The following is a 17,190-nucleotide window of genomic DNA, read 5'->3' as shown; positions in this document are numbered from 1 at the left end:
TTTTTTGTGTGTAGACTCTTGTGTTTGAGTTTATGCAACTTTGCATTAGCGTGTTTAGACTGGTGTTTTGATTTTCGTCGTTGAATTTGTATGAATTTGTTTAGTTTTGTGATTTGTGTGTGTTTGGAGTGTGTGTGTGTGTGTGTGTGTGTGTGTGTGTGTGTGTGTGTGTGTGTGTGTGTGTGCGCGCGTGCTTGCGTGCGTGCGTGCGCGTGTGCGCGTGCGCTTGTGTGTGCGTTTGTTTGTGTGCTCATGCGTTTGTGTTGTGTGTTTGCGTGTGTGTGTTTGTACGTGTGTGAACATACTTGTGTGTGTGGGTTGTTGTTGTTGTTGTTGTTGTTGAATATATGCTCATACTCCTATGTGTGACGCCATCTGTCACTGTGTGGACAACTGGATGGACCCTGTGAACAGGCTTTCACCTTATTTTCAAGGCTAGAGATTACACACACACACACACACACACACACACACACACACACACACACACACACACACACACATTAATACAGGTTCCTGTAATTCACTCTCAACTAAAAATAATACTTTGTAGTTAGGTGGAGTACAGTAAGGGTCATTGGTCGTCTGTACTAAATAATTTGAATAAAGTTTGCCGAGTGACTCTCTCCAAAGCTAACTTAAACTATTTGCCGGTAACCATAGTAAACTGTTAAAACTTTGAATTTATTTCATGTCCACAATACATTTCGCACTTTAAGTAAAAAAAAAAAAAAAACGACGTTGAAGGATATAACAGAATTGGCAGAAACAGAATTTACGCTAAAGGTTCAAGTTAAGTACATATATTTTTTTTTTTTACGGTTTTTGCGGTTGTGATATCCGGTTTCCTTTGAAACTGTATTATTAAGCAAACAAAACATGACGGACGCTAGAAAAAAAAAAAAACAATCTTGAAAACAACAGATTATATAATGCAATTATCGGGAAGCTTGCCTTTTGTAATTAATCACCTCGGTTTCACGCGCATTGTCACAAAAAAAGTACAATTAGCACTGTAAAATTCGAGTAACCCTATACAGTATGTCGCATCGCATTTTCTTTGGATCTACAGTTAGGTCAGGTGAGATTAGCTTAGGGTACATTAGGCTAGGTTAGGTTACGTTAGGCTAGGCTATTGCCCTAAGTTAGGCTAGGTTAGGTTAACCTGGTTTAGAATTCCCTTAAGTTAGACAAGGCTAATCTGAGTATGAACTACGTTAGGACATGGGTTAGGTTAGGACTTGAAGGTAGGTAGGGTTGCTGTGTAAAGTTAAGTACCGTTGGGTTAGCCTAAGTTAGGTTAGACTGGATTAGAACTGTTAATTAGGTTGTTAGAGTAGGACTGTACAGTTATGATATCTGAGTGAAATTGGAACTGTAAGGTTAGATGATGTCAGATTAGGGTTATTATATATGTGTTAGACTAGGACTGTTAAGTCATTAATTTACAGCATATCTGCTAAATATAGTATATGTTTGCATTAATCTTTTGCCTGACAGTTGTTTCCTTCAGCTCAGTAAAGGTCTTTAACGGTAATGGCAAGAAAATATTTGACTGATACCCTGCCTTGCAAAGATTGATTATGGTTCATGTTGTTATGCTTTAAACATTTTGATTAAAAATACAAACTATGTGTTTTATTTTGACTCCCAACAAATTAACTTATTCAGCTCGGAGAACACCATGGTGACAAAAGGGTTAAAATTGCCTTAACATCTTGCCCACAACTGAGATTTCTATGTTTAATTCCACCAGACGTCAAACGACTTTACATACCTCAGGGAAGTCAAGCACAGCGAAATGGTTATGTCTTCTTTCAGGAATGTAATGCTGACGGATTGTCATTTTTTTATTCGTGCATATATTTATAATTTTTGTGTCTTTCCTCGGCCATAATATGTGATACTCTACCCATTTAGCTTAGCGCTCTGACGCCTGTATGATTTTAATCTTACTACACACAAATGATAACAGTTCAAGGGTATATCTGCGGATGAAGATGTTAGAAGCAGCGTCCCATAGTTACATCACGCCAATTACTCAAATACCTTCCTGTTTATTGTTCCATTCACTTACTTATATATGCCCATGACAATGAGATTATTTTATTAGCTTGGATAGGTTTTGTAGGGGATGAGTTAAATTGATGTGTGTGTGTGTGTGTGTGTGTGTGTGTGTGTGTGTGTGTGTGTCTGTCTGTCTGTCTGTCTGTCTGTCTGTCTCTGTCACTGTCGCTGTCACTGTCACTGTCACTGGCTCTATATAAGTGAGCACTTTGAGGTAACACTAAGAATCAGCAGCAAATTTACTTTTTCTCCTTTTCTCATTGCAAGAAAATCTGAATGTTTGCAATACACAGATTGATGCCAACTTCTCTCTCTCTGCCTCTCTGTCTCTGTCTGTCTGTCTGTCTGTCTGTCTCTGTCTCTCTGTCTCTCTCTCTCTCTCTCTCTCTCTCTCTCTCTCTCTCTCTCTCTCTCAAGCCCCTTTAAGTACCCACTCTACGGCTCACAAACGACCCCTGCAACTTGTAATCAACGAAAGGACTGTGTGAATGAAGGACCGAGTCGAGAGGTGAGATCAAGAGTAGGTGAAGAAATTGGTTATTGTGAGAGTCTGTTTATCTTTGTGTTCTGTGTCCGGCTTTCCGTCTGTTTTTCTGTAGATATATATATATATATATATATATATATATATATATATATATATATATATATATATATATATATATATATATATATATGTATATATCTATGTATGTATAGAGAGTGAGAGAGAGAGAGAGAGAGAGAGATTCACCATCATCTTCATATATATACCTACACCTATATCTATCTATCTATCTATCTATCTATATCTATCTATCTATCTATCTATCTATCTATCTATCTATCTATCTATATATATATATATATATATATATATATATATATATATATATATATATATATATATATATATATATATATATATATATAGTATATTAGAGAGAGGGAGAGGGAGGGAGGGAGGACAAACTTCAAGCAGGCTGGAAATGTTTGAATCAAGCTTCATTAATTTTTAACCCGTGATTTGTTAGCGAATTATTGGCCGTGGATGTACCAACTCATCGCCATTTTTTTTTTTTTTTTTTTTTTTTAAATAACAGAACGGAGGAAGGAAAAACAAATGGGGGGAAAAAAAATAATCCATACACCAGACTACTGGTGTCCTCCATTCAGAAAATATCTGTAACAGTTAGTTTATCATTACTCCTCTGCGGTAGCCGGTGATACACTGGTTAGCACATGTAGCTTGACGCTGACATAACCCTAGTTCGAGTCTTGGGCCAGCCAGACTAGTGAAATTTGTTTGTTTCTGTTCCTCCAGGAGTAGAGATTATTTGATCGGGATACAAAGCTACTACTACGGCTCGTGTTCTAGGGAAAGATTAGGACTCAGCATTGTTTCGATGGCCTTCGTATAGTTAATTGGTATGAAGCCCAAATCCCCTTCCCCTATTTCTTCTTCTTCCTTCGTCGTCGTCGTCGTCGTCGTCTTCTTTGGTGTTTTCTCTTTCTTCCTTCACCGCCACAAGCCACCCTCCATGTTTTTTTTTTTTTCCTGTGGGATTCAGAATTCATGATCTGATGAAATACCTAAAATCATATTGAGAGAAAGAGAGAGAGAGAGAGAGAGAGAGAGAGAGAGAGAGAGAGAGAGAGAGAGAGAGAGTGTTGGCATGACTAGCTTTCTTTGTCGCACTCTTATTTTTAGCCTTCACATTCACAGCATCTTGTCTGATTGTTATTAGCCTCGATTTTAGGAACTTAAATTCATTAATAGGTGTGTGCGTGTGTGTGTGTGTGTGTGTGTGTGTGTGTGTGTGTGTGTGTGTGTGTGTGTGTGTGTGTGTGTGTGTGTGTGTGTGTGTGTGTGTGTGTGTGTGTGTGTGTGTGTGTGTGTGTGTGTGTGTGTGTGTCTGTCTGTCTGTCTGTCTGTCCTTGGTTAAGTGGTAGAATATTTCCTTGCACTCCAAAGGGACGCGAAACTGATTCCATATTGATACAAAGAACAGTTTGGGTCTGAATTTATTTTACGTGTTAATTGATATATACGCCATATTGACACGCAATACCCAGAAAAAAAAATACTAATTGCTTCATCAGTATTAAAATGGATCTCCTTAGATTTTACTCAGTGTAGACGGTACAGTATTATTGCTTAGATTCACGAATAAGTTTACGATCCATTCCCGGCCCTGCAATGACAGATCTTAACTACACTGAATACGGCAGTGACTTATACCAGAGACAATAGAGGCACCCAGGTCCATATTCATAAACCCTCTTGAACCTAAGTTACGTTTATTGATGCGTATGTCTTAACACGTACAGACTCTAAGCACTTCAATATCAGAGTGAACAATAATGCGACAAATCCGGCCAGGTACTGTTATTTCTGATGATATTTCGCTGCCATGCTGACTTGTTTAGCGTAAGAACTGGATAAGATCATTATACGGCCCCTAGACTGACGTGTTGCCATTATTGTATTGACCGGCAGTTCTTTTTACTCTGGTATTAAATCAGGCCATATACTAACACTAATGCCATTATTGGGATGAATTAATATTAATACTAATATCATTAACCATATCATGGTCAGGACAACTTCTTAAGTATTTTATTTCAGCTAACGCCAGATGACTTTATTCTGCTAAGCCACAGAATCCTGAGATATTGACTGTTGATCTTATTTCCAGATCATACCCACATCTTTGTGGGAAATGATGATGATGATGATGAGTAACCGTGGGGGTGAGCGGATAGGGACACTATGGAGGAAAATGGTATGGTGGTGGAATTGTGGGTCGTACCAAAGGTAGCTTGGGACATTTCGTAGCATCTTTCCTTGACGATTTGTCCTGCACTTTGAACTTCAGTATCCTCTTGTATGTTATTGAAGTAAATCTTCTCCACATTAAAACGATATAAATAATATGCAAGAGAATATGAGTATGTGATGTGCAAAATAACTCGCAATGGAATGGATGCTACGAAGCCTGCTATGCCATTAAGAATATTTCTTTGTGACTGAAGAACCTCTGTCTGTTGCATGACACGACACTCAAGGACGCGATGCGGCTCAGCAGGATCTTCATATTAACTCATAAGCAATTCTCTGAACTACCCTAAGTCACTTGCTCCGTTCTTTCATATCCCTTTATTTTCTTACATTGTTCTGTCTTCTTTCTATTCCTCTGTTTTTTTTTTCCTTTAGTTTCTTCCCCATCCCCTCCCTCTCTCATTTTCTCCCTCCACTCTCTACTCATGTTCATTCTCTTTGCATCTTCTCGTTTTCCTTCCCTTTTCCTAATCTCCCAACCCTTTTCTTTCATCTGCACTCCCTCTCCTCCCTCTCCTTCCACTTCTTCATCCTTTTTCTTCCCCTCCCCACCTTAATTCTAAAAGAGTGAAGTCATTGTGGGTCGAGGAGAGGGTAGGACAAACACAAAGCACAGGCGTTGGAGCAGAAGATTGTGGTTGTAGACAGTGATATGATATAAATTATTCGTGTAATCCCTCCTCTCCCTCCCTTCTCCTCCCTAACTCCTTTCTCCTCCCTCCCTAACTCCATTCTCCTCCCTCCCTCCCTCCCTCCAGCTCCCCACCCTTCTGCTCTTCCTAATCCCTCCACCCACTATCTCTTCTTTTCCGTCCTTCCTTCCTCAACCTTTCCTCCCCGCTCCTAATCCTTTCCATAGCTACCACCACTTATTCCTCCGGTAATTCTCTCTCTCTCTCTCTCTCTCTCTCATTTTTTTCCCCTTCACCCAGTTCCTCCTCTCCCTCCTCCACCTCCTCCTCATCCTCCGTCTATTTTTTTCCCCATGCCACTCCTTCGCCAGCTACATACATCCCTTGCCTCACACTCCTTCCCCTTCCTTCTCTCTTCATTTCTTCCTATTCTTCTTCTTCCTCCTCTCTTCTATTCCCCTTATTCGTCTTCCTCTCTTCAGTTCTTCCTATTCTTATTCTTCTTCCTCCTCTCTTTTATTCCTCCTATTTTTCTTCCTCCTCTCTTCTGTTCCTCCTCCTCCTCCTCCTCCTTCCCAGATAACCTACCCTCCCAAGCCGGCTTCTTTACCCCATTTACACGAATTTCTCCCACTCGTCCCCCAAGTGCTCTCCTCCCTTTCAATCTGACACTCTACTCCGTCTCTTACATGGCTGGCTCAACCCTTGACTGCAGCTGTGGCGCCTCGTCTCTTCCCTGACTCATGTGAAGAGTATAAGAAGGACAGATTCTGCTGATGTGAGGATCTTGACCCCTTTAGCCCCTTCTGAGTTTCATACAGTCTTCTGGCGGGAATAAATCTCAGTAACCCGGCCACGCCATCTTTACTGTATTTTGACCTCAGACGATTTGACTTTGACTAACACCTGACGATTTTGTTCAGCTTAGGCAAGACGTCCCCACCTGATACCCTTCACCTTGAGGCTTGTTTCTGACCACTGGTTAGAGTGTCTTAACAAGGGAACTATCCACACAAAGTTTCGTACGTACCCCGCCATATTCAGTTCAGGGAGAGGCAAACAAAAAATTTGAAAAGAGAAGGAAAGATAAGAGAAGAGAAGAGATGAGAAGACAGAAGACAAAAGAAGAGGAGAGTGCCTGAAGAATGTGAGTGGTAGTGATGGTGGTGGTGGCGTGAAAGGGTGACTCACAGTGACCAAGCAAAGGCGGGGAGAGCAGGGTCAATGAGAGCAGATGAGGCCTGATGGGATAAGTGGGGGAGGGGGAGGGGAAGGGGGGTGGAATTAAGGATGTGGGGAGAAGGGTGAGGGAGTGGGAGAATTCGGAGAGGGGGGGGGTGATCGATTGTAAAGGGTGAGAAGATGACAGAGTTGAGAGAAAGGGGTAGCAGTTAGTGATGTAGGGAGTAAGGGAAGGGGGTGGGGGAATTAAAGGAAGGAAATGACGTTTAGGGATGTAGGGAGTAGGGTGAGGTACTGGAGGAATTAGGAGAAAGGGTGATAATTAAGGATGCGGGAGTTAGCATGAAGGAGAGGATGAATTAGGGGAAAGGGTTGGCAAGTAGGGGTGCACACGGTAGGGGTGAAGGGGTGGGGGAAATCGGGGAGACGGGTGGCAGCGATGGATGCGAGTACTGCAGGTGTGTGTGTGTGTGTGTGTGTGTAATTCACCGGGTCGGTCAGGATCTCTTGATGGTCGTGATCGTCAGCTTTTACCCTCCTGGAAGGAAGCTTGAGAGCTCATATAGTCCGATTTAAGGGCAAGGCTGTGACCTTCACACACGCACACACCCGTCCCCTTGCTCCAGGGGGACAGTAACCACCCACTTCGTCAGTGAAACTTTTCGCAACCTGAGAGAGGCGCGAACTCCCGTCTACCAGATGGCAAGCGAGAACGTTACCACTGAGCCAGCGAGCGGTGTGTGTGTGTGTGTGTGTGTGTGTGTGTGTGTGTGTGTGTGTGTGTGTGTGTGTGTGTGTGTTTGAGTATAGTGTAACAGGAGTGACGAACTAAGATAGGTGATTATGAAGGTAAGAGAGAAGAAGAGGTGAGGGAGGAGAGCGACGAATGTGTGTGTATGTGGGAGAGTTGCAAAGACAGGTCAGAAGTGGGAATGTGAGTGTTGAATGAGAGCGTAAGTAGAAATTGATGGAGATAGGGTGAGGGAGGAGAGGGTGAGTGCGAGGGTGTATGGCAGAGTAAAAGGGATAACCTGAAGATTAGTGTAGAAGTGAGAGAGAAGATTAAGAGCAGGAAATTTAGGTAGGTTGGAATAAGTTGATGTAGGGCTGGGGATGAGGATAATGTGGGAATGGAGGAAAGAGTGTAAGTGCTGAAGAAGAAATCAGCCGTGTTTTGAAAGTGTGGGAGGCTGTATGATGGTGATGATGGGGTAGGGGAGCAAGAGGGCCTTAATCTAACCAAAGTAGGGGAAGGCGAGGGGAAGGGTGTAAGTGTCGGTAACACATAAAATTAAAGTTTAGAGTTCTCGACTGGAGAAGTGGAGAAATATGGTGAAGATAACGTAAAGGCAATATCAAAAGAGTCTTCACCCTCGTTAAGTTCACATAAGATAGTATTCTGTCTCTGGGCCGTATTCTTGCAGACGGAGTAGGTTCCCAAGTGTATCTCGGCATGCAGAACGTTAAACCCTAAGCTGAGTAATCATCTGGCGATTGGAAATACCGAATTAACCCCTTCAGTTCTATGACATTTTAAATAAGTCTGCTATCAGACAATGTTATTCACCTTAGGCAAGATCTCTGACAGTGAGACAGAAAACATGGGAGTGGAGAGGTTAAAAATGTCCTCGTATTGGATGGACTACTACCACTGTGTTGTTTATGGAAATGTGATCGATAGCAGAGAGACAGAAATATCATGCAGGTGAATTTTCAAAAGATAACAGCAGACCCAGGATTGTATAAAGCCTCGCCTATTCACATTCAATTCAGGACTCATATGGAGCTGTTACTATGCATGAAATCGCCGAGAACAAAACAAAGTAAGTGTATATACCCACTAAAAAAAAAAAAAAAAAATGTTCGTTACGCCTGGGTGCGATGTGTTTTGAAATTATTTGTAAAAGTGAAACAGCGTTCATTTGGTACTGTTGGTAATTCAGAGTTCTTGGTCCGTGTCATATAATCCCACCACAAGGGTATCGATTTTTTTTCTTTTTATTTTTTTTTGGGGGGGGTACGTCTGTATTAAAGCACTGTATGGACCGAAGAATTAAGTTTGACCTTTCTACCTCTCTGTTGACTGTTTTGTAATTTAAAAAGCTAACAATTTCGCTATCTTCACAGGTGTTTTGAAAATGACCCTCGCTACATTAGAGGTTGAGTACACCTTCGCTGACTCGGTTCTAAGAATATTGCAGTTACTGTTGCCCTTCTCCGAGGTTCAGTAGTCCCTCGCCCCAAGCCCAGCATCATGACCGTGACGCCACAAAGCCCCTGGCGCGTTAACCATGTGACGCTAATGCCCACCGTCTGTACTGGGATGGGCCAGGGGTGAACTAAGTAGGTACGGCGATGCACATGCCTGGTGTTGAAGGTCCGTGTGTGTGTGTGTGTGTGTGTGTGTGTGTGTGTGTGTGTGTGTGTGTTATGGGCGTTTGTGCTTTTGTTCATGCGTTTGTGTGTGCTTGTGTTTTTGTTTTTGTATGTGTGTTTGTCCTTGTTTGTGCGTGTTTGACTCCTGCCATCGCATTGTTTTATTCAGTTTCAGGGGAGACTTTTCGAACTGCAGAGGTTTTATATACAGCATACATTGTCCATTTAACTATCAAGGTGTTCTTGAAAAATAATAATAATAAAAAAAAAAAGTCTAGTACCAACAAGAATAAAAAAAATAAAACATACAGGGTCTAAGATGTTGATTATAGCACTAAAACCCACCGTCTGTCCTGTGATACGTCAAAGTTGAGCTATGTAGATATGGTGATGCTGATGCCAAGAGTTATCCTTTTTTTTTTTTTTCCTAATTTGGCTTTATATTGTTGCTGGATCTTAACCCACTTTTTATAAATAAACTGGAATAGAATAATGATGATGATGATGATGATGATGAGGAGGAGGAGGAGGAGGAGAAGGAGGAGAATAGTGGTGGTGGTGGTAGTAGTGGTTGCTGCTGTTGTTTGAATGAATAATAAGACTCAGGATAGACGCAAAACATTACTGCAAACTATTTTTTAAAAGAACTTCATTTACGTTCATATCTCGACTTAAAACACCCGCAGAATGATTGCATAATTATCCACTGTAATGTAGGATTTAGTGAAGAATACAAACACAGACCAGACAGTAGTGTATAATGAGAGTTGGGAAGGTCAGGCGGGTAATGTGAGAGGTTGTTTTTGCAGAGGCTTGGGGTCTCTGTCTGTCTGCTTGTCTGTCTGTCTCACCCCCACCTCTCTCTCTCTCTCTCTCTCTCTCTCTGTCTCATCCTCCCCCCACACACACACACGTCATCAAGTTAGTGCACAGCAGTGCACAAGAGTCAGCCTCACACGATCACATGACTCACTCTAGTCACACGGCTCTCTCTCTCTCTCTCTCTCTCTCTCTCTCTCTCTCTCTCTCTCTCTCTCTCTCTCTCTCTCTCATGCCCACACGACGCACGGGAGAAGAGTTTTATCGGCAGCTTCCGGTCCCATCCTGTTAGCGCCACAACAAAAACCACGAATGAGACTTTAAAACCATGATATTAGTTTAACGGCCCTGCTTTTTGTTAGTCTACCCAAAACTCATTGAAAACGTTGATGGTAGAGGGATGAGAGGTAGACCGAGAACGATAGATAGTGTGAGAGGAAAACAGTGAGTGTCAGGACCTTACATTCGAGTGGGCATAGGTTACTTTAGCACCTCTTCCTTGGCGATTTATTTTGCTATGAGTTAGCATCCTCACTGAGCCAGGTAGACGAAGGCGATGGTCATTATTTTTGTACGAAATGTATCTGTGCTTTTCTGTATGAGTCGAAAACTTAAATCTCAGAATATTGATTGTAGACGGAAAAGTTTGCAATAACAGTTGTTTTGAGTCACAACTTACTTTCACTTGTCATTTATCCTGCGCTGGGAGTCATTCATGATGGATACATAATAGTGAAGATTTCATCCAACAGTATTATTAGTCTACTAGGCTCACAGATGACGGGTAGTCTTGTGCAATAATAATAATAATAATAATAATAGTTTGCATCAATTATATGTAAAGGGATACTAAGGTTATTAGTTCAGGAAGCATCAGTAAGTAAAAGGTGCTGCTATAGCCTGAAAAAATATACAGTTCTAGATTTTACTCTTTCCACACATCTTCCACGTCATTCTTCCATCCTCGTTTTTACTTCTCCCATCCCTCCCCTTTTCCCTTCTCTTCTCTCCCATTCCTCCTCCCCTCCCCTCCGACTTCCCTACCCCTTTTCCCTCCCCTCCCCTCCGACTTCCCTACCCCTTTTCCCTCCCCTCCGACTTCCCTACCCCTTTTCCCTCCCCTCCTCTTCTCTATCACTTCCTTTCCCCTTACCTTCTGTCTCGCTTCCCCTCCACTTTTCTCTCGCTTCCCTTCCCTTTTTCCTCTCCCTCCTACACCTACCTTTTTCTATTCTCTCCCTTTCTCTCTCTTCTGCCCTGTTCCATTATTCCTACCTTTCCTTTTTTTTCCCCTCTCATTGTCCTTCCGCTTCCCTTATTCCCTTTTATCTCCTCCTTCCTCCCTTTTACCCCCTTCCAGCTCCTTCCTCTCTTCCTCCCTCTTTCCTCACCCACTGTTCCGTCTCTCACTTCTCAGGTGTTTCCCTACTCTCATTCTCTTTTCACTATACAGTATCTCTCATGACTCTTCCTTTTAATCTCTTCTTTCTATCCCTCCTCCTTTCACCCTCAGTTCTTCTTCTTCTCCATTTTTCATCATTTCTCCATTTCCCCCACCTGTCCTCCCTATCCCTTCCCTTTCTCCTCATCCTTTACCTCCCCTCCCTTCCTCCTCATCCTTCACCTTTCCTCCTTTCCCCCTCTTCCTCCCCCTCCCTACCGAAATTTTCAAACCATCATGTGTATCTCTGTTTGCTTACCTTTGCAGAGCACTCGTATACTCATTAGTAAAAAAAAAGTATATTCAAATATATATATATATATATATATATATATATATATATATATATATATATATATATATATATATATATATATATATATATATATAAACTTTACTAACATATAAGCAGTAAATATTTATATCACTTCGTACACCACAGGGGCACATTAGGTCGGCATCTAAAATATATAAAGTAAAATAGAATATCAAGGTGCCACAGGCATCATATACAGTAAGGGAAATGGTCCTACCAAGCCTACAATGCCGTAATAGAATAAGATTCGGTGACTGAATTGTGTACTTGTGTTTTTGTTCTGGTTTCGCCACGCACGAACAGTTGCCGGATACACGTCCTAGTGAGCAGGGCACGTGAATCACCACACCTGGCATTCCCTTTCCACTGTCTCATGGTATGCCCATTAACTGCATTTTTTAACCATTACCCTTTCAGTTAAATTGTATTTTAACGTCCAAATGACAGACTGACTATTTGGCTTCACCTGTTGTTTTGTTTATTTGATCGTCAGGAATAGTGGCTCCAGTAAGATACTCTTCTGGTTAACGTCATATAGCGTTATTTGCTAGGAATGAGCCACTGGAAGTTCTGTCAACGCTGTGACCACCCAGGGTCGTGACAACTCTAGTTTTCTGATCCAGCTTTTTAGGCTATTTTAATAAGGTAAGAGTTACCGTAAGAACCTCGCTGTGTCCATAGTTTTTTTTTTTTCCTTCATTTCCTTTTATTCTACTGACCTTCACTACGTTACATTCCTTCTTCCTTCTTCCCATTTTCAGTACTCTCTCTCTCTCTCAATCTCTCTCTCACACACGCAGCTGTGCCCCTGCTGTGGTTGTACTTCCTGCTAACTTCCTTATTGTTATTGCCCCTCCCGTCTCACTCACTACACAGTCCCACACCTCAGTCGCATACCAACAGACTCATTAATTTAATTAGTTTAGGTTAAATCACAGACAGTAACTTGTGTATTTGTGCAGTTGGATGTTTGTTTTTCTCTTCGTTTGTGGACTGCGTAGTAATGCAATGTCTATTATGTTCGGCCGAAAAGACATAGTACCCAGTTGAAAACTGGTAACTTGAAGATCATGAGAAAAAAAATATGCATAGTGAGCTATTCATTAATATCAGATTATTATGCATGTGCAATGCCCATTGACTTGTACCGTAGGAAGTGGTACGACACTTGAAATCGGTACTAAAATATACTACGACCTCGCCAGGATTCGAACCTGGAATCTTCTGATCCGTAGTCAGACGCGTTATCCGTTGCGCCACGAGGCCATTGAAAAGTCCTGTGAATTTGATTGTCCTTTTGTTTTCTTAATTTTCTTCCACATAATGGTGTTAAGTTCTTTTTAAGCAAGAAAGTATTTGAAAGTTGGCCTCTGAAAGTCCTTGAAGAGCCCATGCACAATCAGCTAATCCTGGGCCCACCCTTTACCCACCACCACACCCCTCACCCTTTGTCCTCACCACACCCTTCACCAAACACTGTCCTCTACTCACCTCCTACCTTCCAGCTGCATAGAACAGAACTGGCATTACCGTTTTGGCTACCTCCAGACGTGTAGCTCAGCTGAGGGAAGACGTCGACCTTGGAGATTTGTCATTTTTCATTTTTTCTTAAGAGTAGGATCCTGAGTGCGCCAAAGACAGGGTAATTTCTGCCATGAGAATAATTATAATAGTCCAACTTTGCCAAAACCTTGGGGCTGAGTTGCACACTCGGGCTACAAGCCAGTTAAAGTGTCTGGAGATTTAGAAACAGTTTTTCCTTAGCGGTTTATCAGACACATTACACCTCAGTAACCTCTTGTATGTTACTGACGAAAAGTACGCGGATACTAAAACCCAATAGATAACATACAAGAAACTGTAATGGTGCAAAAAGCAAAATAAGCGCCGAGGAAGATACACTACGAAGCCTCTTATGCCACCTAGAAAATGAGTGCTGTTATTCCCGCCACTTGCATAAAGCAATTATTTTTTTATCTTTCATCCAAATATATATATATATATATATATATATATATATATATATATATATATATATATATATATATATATGTGTGTGTGTGTGTGTGTGTGTGTGTGTGTGTGGTTTATTTGTTATTATTTATGGTTCAGCCACAAGTTGCTTCGACATCAGTGCACACAGCAACATTTTGGTCCGCATATGTATATAAAAACTTGACGGAACATTGCCCCTCGTTTCTCAAGCCTCATCCCATACCGCCTAATACATACCCCCTCCTCATACTCCCAGCCCTCACCCAACACCACATACCTCTCACCTAGCGTTACTTACCCCTCACCCCACCCCTCACTACACCCCAAACTACTCCCCATACCTCACATCACACCCCTCACCTCACACCACACCCCTCACTTCGCACCACACCCCTCACTTCACACAACACCCCTCACCCCACATCCCACACCATACTCCTCACCCCACACCATACCTCTCACCCCACACCATACCTCTCACCCCACACTATACTCCTCACCCCACATCATACTCCTCAACCCACAGCACACCCCTCAACCTACAACACACCCTTCACCCCACACCATACTCCTCACCCCACACTATACCCCTCACCCCACACCACACCCCTCACCCTACCCCTCACCCCACCCCACGCCCCTCACCTCGCACCACACACCACACCCTTTACCCCATACACCACACACTTTACCCCACACCCTTTGCCCCATACACCACACACTTTACCCCACACCCTTTACCCCATACACCACACACTTTACCCCACACCCCACCACACCACACCCCACCGCACCATACCCCACCGCACCATACCCCACGCTCCATACCATACCCCACACACCACACCACACCACACCCCACACCACATCCCATCCCACACCTCACACCCGACACCACACTCAACACCCCGCACCCCACACCTCTCCCTCCCATACCAAACGCACCCCTCTACTCCCCACACCCTTCACCACTGCCCACACTGTCATTACTCTCCGTGCCCTTTAGCAATGAATTCCTTACTCCCTCCCGCCTTGCCCACCACACCAAAAATCGCCCTGAGAAATGTGGCTACCAACGTGACCTTTCTGTCTCTCCTCTCACAAGACTCCACACTTTACAGTCCTAATTTTCAGTTCCCTATTTCACACACTTCAACCTTCACTTTGTCATCCCTTCACAATCGTTAGTCTTCCCTTTAGTCGTCACTTCACTGCTTTCCACTTTGGTATAAATCGTAGTTTCGTGATCTTCCATTTTCATTTGAGTCGTTGTTTCACAATCTTCCTCTTCATTTTAGTCGTTTCACAATCGTCCCCTTCATTTTGGTCGTTTTACAGTCTTCCCCTTCATTTTAGTCGTTGCTTCACAACTTTCCTCTCCATTTAAGTCGTTGCTGCATAATCTCCAAACTTCATTACAGCTCCCGCTTCACAACCTTAGCTCCACAAATCCTGCTTTTACAATCCTTACTTCACTTTGTGTACGGCGAGAGAAGCGTTAAACCCCTTGTCTGGCTTACTTCAGACGATTTCATTCAACTGAGAGAAACCCTGTGGACACGCAACAGGAACGAAACCAACTCCAATGAGCAGTGAAGTATGACAATGTTCATTCAGTTTGCTCTTCCTATAGCGGAACTGTTTTAGCCATCTGAGGAATGACTTCCGTGTGAAATATAATAAATATTCTCTTTTGTGCAACACCAGAAGACGAAAAGATGAGGATGCATAATTGCCTTTTAGTTAGATATTTTTGTACGAAAATATGGGGTAAAGACAAATGATGTAATTCTTATAACCGGTCTGAATAGTGGTTGAAATTGTGTGTGTGTGTGTGTGTGTGTGTGTGTGTGTGTGTGTGTGTGTGTGTGTGTGTGTGTGAGAGAGAGAGAGAGAGAGAGAGAGAATAAAAAGAGAGGATTACTGCAGTAGGCCAGTTGTCCCATGCTTGGCAGCTCCTACAAGAGTGACTAAACTACTAGAATGAGACAAGAATAGTAAAGAAGGCTCTTCCCCCCCCGCCCCACCAAACCATCTAGCCTAACCCTGCAGCAAAAGTGGGGAATACCATGAAGTATAGAAAAACTTGTTTGGACATTTTAAAGGAAAGTGTGAAAGGAAGGAAGACTATCATCGTGTAACCTGAAAAGGAAAAGAGCGAAGTAATTGTGGTTAATACGAATTTTTTTTATATCTACAGTAACCCTTACTTGTCGTATACTTACCTGGCATATGCTTGAAACTGTGTGTGTGTGTGTGTGTGTGTGTGTGTGTGTGTGAAGAGAGAGAGAGAGAGAGAGAGAGAGAGAGAGAGAGAGCAAGGCATGGAAGAAATACAGGCACAGCAAAAAGAAACCGCAAAATACTAGTGAAAGAGAGAAGCACGAAGGAAGGGGTAGATTTAGAGTAAAATAAGAGTACTGTAGTGTAGGGGTCTCAGTAAGTTAAAGTACCTATTTATTATATTATCATCCAATTCTATGTTGCCCCATGAGGAGCGTAGGAGCCCGGGGCTAGGCAAGTTGGTCCTGACATTTAAGATGAGAGTGACCAGCCTCACTCATCTCAGAGTGGCATTACGTGAACAATAAACCCCAACCATCCCTTGGATATAATCCTGCACCGGCTCAACCCTATTAGAGCGCCGTAATTACCCACTAAACCACCAGGCGCCAAAATTTGGTAATATGGTTACCACCCAGCGTAGTAAATGATTTCCTGGTGTACAGGAAACTATTTAGCTTGTCATTCAGTGTAGAGTCACCCATAGGCAGAATGAAGAGGAAAAAGTGAAGGAGAGATAGAAGAGGGAGTGTAAAGTCACCCGTAGGCAGAAGGACGAGGAAAGAATGAAGGAAAGAAGTAACGTATGAGAAAACTAATACTCTAAGTCAGTAAAAGTTCCTGTATTAGCATAAAAGTGACTTAAGGATGGGTGTGGGTATCATAATGAGTATTACTGGCTTAAATGAGTGAATGGATGTACGGCAAATTTCACCGGGTACTTTGACGACAGGTCTCTCTCTCTCTCTCTCTCTCTCTCTCTCTCTCTCTCTCTCTCTCTCTCTCTCTCTCTCTCTCATAGAATTATATACATACATACTCATATTTGTTCCTGTTTCCAGACACCACCAACCTATTCATACAGTAGTGAAATAATGATGATGATGATGATGATGACGATGATGATGATGGAAAGAGGAAAAGCAGTAGAGTCATGATAAAGGTAAGCAAAGGTCTACAGAGAGAGATATATAGGCAGATAGATTTAGGTAGATAGGTAGGTAGGTAGAAAGAAGGATAGAGAGTTAAATGGGTAGGTAGGTAGATAAATACTGATGTAGTTGAACGTTAAGAAACTGCGATAGGAGTCCAGGCAAAATGACCATAGATAGATAGAGATGGATAAATAGATAGATAGACAGATCAGTGGATAGACGGATGGATAGATAGATGGATAAAGATAGGTAGATAGATGGATAGATAGCTAGGTGATAAATAGACAGATAGCTAGGTAGATGGATGGCTAGCTAGGAATACA

The 17,190-nt window shown here is 42.4% G+C and overlaps 1 non-coding gene across 1 annotated transcript; it reads right to left on the bottom strand.

Moving 5' to 3' along the window:
• Positions 1 to 12,847: 12,847 nt before the first annotated feature.
• On the bottom strand, positions 12,848 to 12,920 carry TRNAR-ACG (transfer RNA arginine (anticodon ACG)). The gene has a single exon. It is a non-coding gene; the product is annotated as a tRNA-Arg (tRNA).
• Positions 12,921 to 17,190: the final 4,270 nt, after the last annotated feature.

Source organism: Coenobita brevimanus, chromosome 57 (assembly GCF_032717465.1).
Source record: "Coenobita brevimanus isolate Jiangsu-jjx chromosome 57, ASM3271746v2, whole genome shotgun sequence".
In the NCBI taxonomy this organism is placed as follows: domain Eukaryota; kingdom Metazoa; phylum Arthropoda; class Malacostraca; order Decapoda; family Coenobitidae; genus Coenobita; species Coenobita brevimanus.
Note: the sequence above shows the minus strand (reverse complement) of the source record. Positions and strands in the feature narration are given on the sequence as shown.